Source organism: Neomonachus schauinslandi, chromosome 1 (assembly GCF_002201575.2).
Source record: "Neomonachus schauinslandi chromosome 1, ASM220157v2, whole genome shotgun sequence".
In the NCBI taxonomy this organism is placed as follows: Eukaryota; Metazoa; Chordata; class Mammalia; order Carnivora; family Phocidae; genus Neomonachus; species Neomonachus schauinslandi.
The window spans coordinates 135,067,425-135,076,588 of record NC_058403.1 but is presented as its reverse complement, the minus strand read 5'-3'; the positions used below and the strand labels follow the sequence as shown (position 1 = coordinate 135,076,588).

Sequence of the window (9,164 nt, the reverse complement as noted above, 5' to 3'; positions counted from 1 at the left end):
TTTCTTTCTTTTCTTTCTTTTCTTTCTTTTCTTTCTTTTCTTTCTTTTCTTTCTTTCATGGCTCTGTCTCAGATGTTTCAGTGGGAGCAAGGTGTTTTTGGTAGTGTCATTCTTTTAATTTTAGGATTCTTCACACTTTGCAGAATCCTGCTTTGTCAGCTGCTGCTGTATGTATATTCACAAGGGCAATGTATAGGCATGGTCAGAAAATTGCCATAAGAATTAAGAAATTAAAAATTCTGAGGATAAATTTGGAGAAACTTGGGACATACAAATAGGAAGTTACTTATTGTATAGTTTCATTTAAGAATGAAGAAATACTAACAGTCTTAGAAAAAAAATTGAATACCAAGTATAGATTAGCCAAAGGTGTTTATGACACTGATAGGCACAATATCTACAGTTTATGATGTAGTAGTCGGGAGGAATGACAAAGATGAAAATATATTTCTGCCCAGGAACTGATTAGGGACAATAAATAAAATACAAGAGAGTATGTGTTGTGGTTTGAACTGAATAAATTGTTAATACAGATAGGAGACAAAGAAGTAGCTGAGTCAGAGTACAAGAATATGGTGAAGTAGCAGCATGTTCTATTTTTCTTGGAATTCTTAAAAAGTGAATTTTTATTGATGGGTAGTTATTGTTGGAGAATATTGTATTCTAGAGTGTTTACATAAGGGATCGAGAAAGGAGGTATTAATACATTATCTTATGAGTCTGACAGAGGTCTATATAGATGGTGTGTCTGGGGAGCAAACCAGGAGACTTCTGGAACATATTTTAAATGTGTATAATTAAAGGAATTTCAAAGGAAGGCTAAATGACCAGACCCTCAGGGATTCATAATTTTCCAAGTTTTGTATCAATAAAGAAGTACTGAATTATGTATTTATGAGTGGGCATGATATGTTGAGAAATGGTGCCTATGAAGCAAAAAAGGTTATAAAGTAGTAATTCATTTTCCTCCTCTTTATGTTAAATCTGTGGACACGTAAAATAGCAGTGTGAGTTTCTAATGACCACAAGGGGAAGTGAATAATGATCTTAGGTTAAAGTATTATAGCTGTTGACAGTCTGCCTATCCTCAGCTTGGAAAAAATAGCAATATTTATTAAGTCTCTGAAATAATAAAAATAAATCCTCAGACCCCCATGTTTTGCTTTAAAGCCATCTAGATATTTGAGCAGCCAGGCTTAGATTCACAGATGTTCCATGTTGCACTGGATGAGAAAGGTGCTTTGAAAATGATACATAATTTAAAGTTAAAAATGAAGAATCTCTCTTCCTTCTACATTTCTGATCATAAGGAGTTAGAGTTTTTCAATGAAATTTTTCAAATAGAATCTTGGAAGAAATCCAAGTTGTTGGCTGTATTGTTACCAAGACCCAGTAGGTTTTATTGTTTTCCTCTTAATCTAATTTCAAGAGCATATGTATTCTGACAAGGTCTTTGGATACCCTCATTCTTCTTGTGAGGTTCATTTCTATAAAGTAGCCTGTCAGTTAAGCTAGAAGTACCAAGGAAAAAGAGGTGGAGAAATACTATTTTGCGTGATAATTAAATGCCTTTGTTGGATATATTGAGTTGAAAAAAATTACAGGGTAGCCAGTGAGTGGATAGAAATAAGATACACATAGAGGAATAAAGAGAAAGAAGCCATCACATGTAATTTAAAGGAAATCAGGTTGTCAGAGGAAAGCAAGTGTTCAGGAAAGATGTGATTAGAAAAACTTCTTGCTGTAAGTAAATTGTTGGAATATTTTATTTTAGTCCTGCCATGATACACTGAGTATATAGGTATGTGGTCTGTGTGTATACATAAAGTTCTGAAATAAATGGACAAAAGAGGGTTGATTGTACCTAAGAAAGCAAAATAATAATATGTGATTCTTTCAAGTGAAAAACTATTTAAACTGGCAAATGGATAAAGGAAATGTGAAAAATCAGGCTTACTCTAAGTACCTGAGAAGGAATAAACTTGTAACCTTTGTAAATGATGATCTGTCAGGATTGAAGAATGTCATGGTATTCTTTTGCTAAATTTTAGTAGTGTGAGCCATCAGCACAATTGGTTATAACTTCCTTCTTTGGGGGCATAGGCTGTAGATTTCATTTCCCACATGGGCTAGATAGCTAGAACATCTGGACTACTCGATAAAGAGTTTTGTAGCATGGCTCCTTACTATAGCCAGATGTGAGCTCTGGGTAACTGATATGTGGCCATCCTTGTACGTACAACCCAGAACTGAAGCTGTAGGGTATAGACATGAAGCTGTAGGGTATAGACATGCCATAAATTTAAGTGTATAAGGTCCTGTCTTTGGATAGTGGTGCAGATAAAATCCCATTGCAATCCGTATATTGTTTTGTCACGAAACAGTTTTCCACATAGTATATATAACTTGCAGCAGAAGTTGATGGTGCTAACCCATGGTAAGACCCATTCTGTAAGTGGTGCTGCTTGCTTATCTAATTAGTTTGTTATCTCCATCTGTCAACTAGGTATTGTCTACCTATCTCTATCTCTCATCAACTTTGGACTTTATAATAGTCACTAAACCTCAGTAAGAATTGAGGACTATAGAAGCTTTCTGTACATTCAATGTAATAAGCATGTATCAAGATGCTTTTTTCAGTGCCAGAGAATTTTCAGTCTCTGAAAAGTCTAGTGTTAAACACAGAGTTTCAACAACTGCATTTTTACTGTTCCAGCTATTGCATAGGTGTTTACTTGTAGAATTTTAAGATGATTCCATCTTTAACATACTTTTCAAAATGTCTGCTCCAGTTGCTAATGTCTTTAGGAAGAGTCGTACTATTTGTGTGGCTTCTGAGTCCTTTCACCCTCTCTAATCTTGAGAACATCTGTACTGTTCCTCCCTGATTTGGGGTGAGAAATAGCTTTGGTGAGCTTGAATTTTACCTAATGGTACAAACTTACAACAGTAGTAAATAAGGCATAGAGATCTAATACATAGTATAATGAATATAGACAATATTATATTATTTTTTTAAGATTTTATTTATTTGACAGAGAGAGAGTGAGAGAGGGAACACAAGCAGGGGGAGTGGGAGAGGGAGAAGTAGGCTTCCCGCCGAGCAGGGAGCCCAATGCGGGGCTCAATCCCAGGACCCTGGGATCATGACCTGAGCCGAAGGCAGGCGCCTAACGACTGAGCCACCCAGGTGCCCTGACAATATTATTTTAAATATCACTACGTACTATGATAAATATCACTACATTGGCAATCATATTATGATATATAAACATATCAAGGTAACACCCTAAACACCTTAAACTTATGCAATGTTACACATCAAATTTATTCAGCAAAAGATGAAGTAACAAATAAAAACAAGAAAAGACCTGATTTGAACAACATGAAAAACCCTTTGTCTCCTGTCGATTTTTCCTTGCCTTTTGTCTTTCCTGAATGGAATCATCCACCCCTTCTCTCCAGGAGGAGCATCAGCTCTCAGTCAGGAGCTACTGGTGCCTTATTTAATAATCCCAACCAAGTATTCGTTCAGTTACCCTTGTCTTTTCAGCCAAGTCTTGTGACAATGCCTCTGTATTTCTGGAAAAAAAAAAAGAACGGGAGAAAGGTAGGAAAATAACCATCTCTTATAGTATATTTTATGGCTTATATGTTTCATTTCCTGTAGCTCTCTCTGTAGTCCTATGAAATAGACCATTTTACTGGTGATAATTTACTTGAGAAAGAAACTAAAACTCAGGGACACATGTAAAATTGTAGGAAACAAAATCAAGAATTGTAGCATCCTTTTCTCCTTCCATGCTATCCCTATAAACCTTCTTAAAATGGTTGCTTCCCCAAGAAGGCTCTTGTATGACTTTAACTAGGACAGGAAAGGGTTATCACTTTAAGAAGGGAGAAGAGAATAGGTCCAGAAGCCACTGCCCATAATCTCCTATTAGGGATCATGCAGGGCTTGAAAAGGTGAGGGCTGCAATTATAACCTGCAGGAATTATAACATTTTCAAGTGTTAATGACCTCAGTGTTCCTGAAGCCCTGAATTATTGTTTGGCACAACTGAAACTGTCGAGTGTACAAAATAACACTGTCATAAATTTAAGAGTATAGGATCCTGTCTTTCAATGGTAATACTGATAAAATCCCATTGCAATTTGTACATGGTATATGTTGTTAAATACTTTCTGCATAGGTGTAATTGTCTGTTTGTCTATTAGTAGTAACAGAAAAATAGCTACAATAAATGTCCTAGGCTCCCAACAGGGATGTGTGTTGGCGGAAGGTAGAAGGAGTATGGAAAGAAGGTGTGTATAATTATGCATCTGTAGTAAATAAATGCCTAGCAAATAAGCAAGGTCTAGAATGTAAGCAATGACAAGAATGTCTTAGACTTATGGTATCTATTTGGATATGTCCCAGCATTTTAAATTGAAAATATTGCTGACTCTATACTTTGTTCTCCATTGTGCATGATAATGTCAGTTGGGACATAAATGCAAACTTTTCAATGAGACTCAGCTCAATACAGGACAGCTTCACTTGGTGCATGGACAGTTCAAATAGAATTATTTTAGGGAGTGGCCCATTTGAAGACATGGTGCTCATTCATCTGAGGAATCTTAAAACCCAGAGAACTTCATACTTTTTGTTGCACCATTTTATTTTTTAATTTTGCAGGCTTCTATTGACTGAATGTGTCCCCTTCAATTTCAAAAGTTAAATCCTAATGTTCCATGTGATGGTTTTAGGAGGTGGTAGGTCATGAGGGTAGAGCACTCACGAATGAGATTAGTGACCTTGTGAAAGAGACCCTTCGCCTCTTCACCATGTGAGGACACAGCAAAAGGATAGCCATCTCTGAACCAGGAGCAGGCCCCCACCAGACAGTGGATTTGCTAGTGTCTTGATCTTGAACTTCCCAGTCTCTGTGAGGAACTGTGAGAAATAAATTTCTCTTATTGATAAGCTACCCAGTCTATGGGAGTTTGTTATAGCAGCCCAAACAGATGAAGATATGGACTAAAGGCTTATGTCAACTATGTGAGCTTAATATCCAAATAAGAGGAAGTGGTCTCTGATCATGATAAATGCACACTCATGTTTGGGCACAAAAATGATACATTGGCCACATGTAATTTAGTCAAATTAATAATTATCTTCCATTCTTTGCGTTATGTTACAGTTCTCACCTCCCTCCTTGTCTCTTATCTGGTATCTTCAGCTATTGTCACCTAAATGAACAGATTGTTCAAAGAATGCAAAATAGGCTCCAGACAACTATCCCAAGCACGCACCCACACATCGTCAGCGGTGTTATCAGCCTTAGCAAGAGAGTGCGGCATTTAAATCAAATTGATTTTTTGAAATCATGAGTTATTCATTGGAAAATGGGGAATGAAGATAACCAGAATTTTTTTTATCTTTTATTAAGGTAGATAGCATAATTCTTTTCTAGAAATGGTTTGTTTGAAGATAACCCAGCAGTGGCTCAGAAACTATCTCTTGGTTAGACAAACAGGTGGTATAATCTTTTTTGTTATCTTAGTAAAATAATTATTTGCAAAAAAGACATGAACACTTTCTCTCCTTTGTTACTAGGCGTCTTCCTTACTCTTATATAACTTAATGCTTTTCAAAATACTTCCACTATGGTATTTTATTTGATCCAAAGGGATGTTTTCCAGCTCTGAAAAGAACAGCAATAACAATAAAACCTTTCACAGTAAAAAGATAAATACAAAAGGCCTGGAAATGAAAACACAACTAAATGTAGCTGAAACTATTGAAAAATAAGGACTGTGAACCCTCCATCCCATGTGATAGGATGGTTCTTTAAATTAGGGCTGCATTAATTTACAAATAGCTATGTTTTAGGTACTGTTTACGTACTGTATGTGAGTTTTAAGTCATTTCATTATCAAAACAATCCTATGAGTTTCAAGTCATTTCATGACGAACACAACCCTGGACAGTGTCACAATCTTTATTTTACAGATGAAGAAACTGAGGCACAGAGATATTGAGTAAATTGTTCAAGTTATGCAGCTAGTAAAGCTAGAATTCAAACCCAAGGAATCTGTCACTCAAGGCTGCCTTTTCATGCATAGCTTATCAACAGAATTTGGTTTGGAGTGGAGGAAGAATTTATCTTTGAAAAACTCAACTGAAACACTGAAAATATACTTGTTCTCATCTAACTTTAATCTTTCTTTCCCCTCCTTTCTCTTCTAAGCAACACTGTTGAATGTTAATGAGTATATATTTTATTCAACCTCAACCAGTCATTTGGGGATAATTAATCTGAGTTTTATACATCTAACCTCTCTTTTAATGAGTAAACTTTGAGCAAAGCATGCTTCTACCACTGAGTATTTGCTTCTGCTTATAGAGGTAAATGAGCAGCATATATTTGGTTCCTGTTTTGTTGTCCTTGTTATTGGATTCAGTAGTAAAGAGGAATGGTGAAATCATTAATCAGAGCATAACGATTCATTTTAGCAATGGATTGTGGGAACCCTGACACACACAGATACCTAAATGCATCAACAAAAGACAAACACAGACTGTGATTTGCACAACTGACACGTAGGCACTAGTCATTCTACAGCACAGACAGTGGTATTCAAATAGAAAACTGTCAGCAAGACATTTGCTCTTTCAGGAATGACCAGCATAAGTATTAAGTATAATAACAGAATCAGGATGCTTTCCCCATCTCTGTTAATTTCGCTTACCTTTTTTCCTTTTTACATTGTTTGAGGTTTTGGGGCATCCTTGAGTTTTGTTTCACAGTATATCTGGTCATAGTTTCCCAAGATTCTGCAAATTCCTAGGAACTTCTTAAATTGCTTGTACATGTTTAAAAGAGATGAGGGAACAATGCCTTGCTTCAGAGTATAGTGCTTGAGTAGCTTGGGGTACAGGATTGCCCAAGGGGGTGTGGCTTGGGCTTAGGAAGAGATGCCTAAGCCTTTGACTAAGCTTTTAGGAAAATTTACACTGGAGGGCTCAGTGCCCCCCACCCCCTTTTGTGATGTGCACCATGTTTGAGTCATGGTGGATATATCACAATCCCCTAGAGATTGAGTATATACATGATAGACATACATGTGTGCACGCACATGCAGTCAGCTTTACCTCCAATCCTTCCAGCTTCACCTGCTGTTGGGGAGGGCTGAGAAACAGCTGTGAGGGAGGCCCTGGGTTGGGGGGGAAGGCAGGTCTGTCATGGTATGTGACTTTTATTTTTTTTTTTAAAGATTTTATTTATTTATTTGAGAGAGAGAGAATGAGAGACAGAGAGCATGAGAGGGAGGAGGGTCAGAGGGAGAAGCAGACTCCCTGCCAAGCAGGGAGCCCGATGTGGGACTCGATCCAGGGACTCCAGGATCATGACCTGAGCCGAAGGCAGTCGCTTAACCAACTGAGCCACCCAGGCGCCCGTGACTTTTATACTCTAGTTGTAATCCTTGCACATGACATATAAAGGAATGCAACATGTCAGGTAAAAAAATTGCAAAAGCTTTGGAGCCAGATAGTCAAGGGCTTCAACCACAGCTCGGCGATTTGCTCCTTGTTTGTCACCAGGCAAGCTTCTCTTTCTAAGTCTCACTTGACTTTTTTGTGAAATGGGAATGGCACCACCTACCTTGTAATACTGCTGTGGGGATTTCATAAATATATACAGGTCTAAACTAGACCCCGATAAGTGGCAGTCATAAAATTAAGGAAAACAAATATTAGGATTTTTAAATTATACCTATTAAAGTATACCTATTAAGCAGTTTACAAGGTTGACTATTAAATCTTTCAAATGGGTAAATTATTGACTATTTTGACAGAATTAACTGGATAATTAAGTCGAAAGATTGAACCTGACTGATTTTTAAAAATTTAACTATTTTTTCCCTACTACACATATAAATCATTTGACAGATGGTGATTTTTTTTTTTTTGGTTCCTTATTGATTTAGGCTTAGCACATAGTACACATGTTCTGATAGTTACCTAGCCACAGGAGTATAGCAACATGCATGGTTTTAAAAATACTGGCTGAAAGGGTTTATTTCTTCATATGTTTTTATAAATAGTGTATGGTAAGGAACCTTCTAAATCAGAAAGGAGAACATACCCTGGGCAATATGTGAGTCATTGTCAAGAATGGAGCACAGGACAAGAAACAAGTATTGGCAAGGGTATGGAGAAAAAGGAACCCTTGTGTACTATTGGTGAAATGCAAACTGGTGCAGCCACTGTGGAAAACAATATGGAGTTTCCTCAGAAAGTTAAAAATAGAACTACTTTATGATACAGTAATTGCATTACTGGGTGTTTGTCCCCAAAATATAAAAATACTAATTCAAGGTGATACATGCACCCCTGTGTTTATTGCAGCATTATTTACAATAGCCAAATTATGGAAGCAACCCCAGTATCCACTGATAGATGAATGGATAAAGAAGATGTGATGTATGCATACAATGGACTATTCAGCCATAAGAAAGAATGAGATCTTGTCATTTGCAATAATATAGATGGAGCTGGAGAGTATAATGCTAAGCAAATTAAGTCAGAGAAAGGTGAATACCATATAATTTCACTCAAATATAAAATTTAAGAAACAAGTGGAAAGGGGAAAAAAAGACAAACCAAGAAACAGAACAAATTTATGGTACTGGAGAGGAGTGTGGGGGATGGGTGAAACACGTGAAGGGGATTAAGAGTACACTTATCACAATGAACACTGAATAATGTATAGAATTGTTGAATCATTGTACTGTACACATGAAATTAATATAACACTGTATGTTAACTATACTGAATTAAACTTAAAAACTTAGGGGTGCCTGGGTGGCTCAGTCATTAAGCGTCTGCCTTCAGCTCAGGTCATTATCCCAGGGCCCTGGGATCCTGCATTGGGCTCCCTGCTCCGTGAGAAGCCTGCTTCTCCCTCTCCCACTCCCCCTGCTTGTGTTCCCTCTCTCAATGTGTCTCTCTGTCAAATAAAATCTTAAAACCTTAATAAATTAAAAAAAAGGAACATGCTAAGCATAGGATAGATTCTTAGCCTCCCCACCTTTTATCTTTCCCAAAGCAAACCAAGATAGGAAAATTGGAAAACATTATAGAATGAAATGATTAGAAATAGAAAATGAGTGGTCTT

The 9,164-nt window shown here is 36.9% G+C and overlaps 1 pseudogene; it reads left to right on the top strand.

The window, feature by feature from the left end:
- LOC110570673 overlaps positions 1-9,164 on the top strand; it is a 33,122-nt pseudogene that overhangs the window by 7,370 nt on the left and 16,588 nt on the right.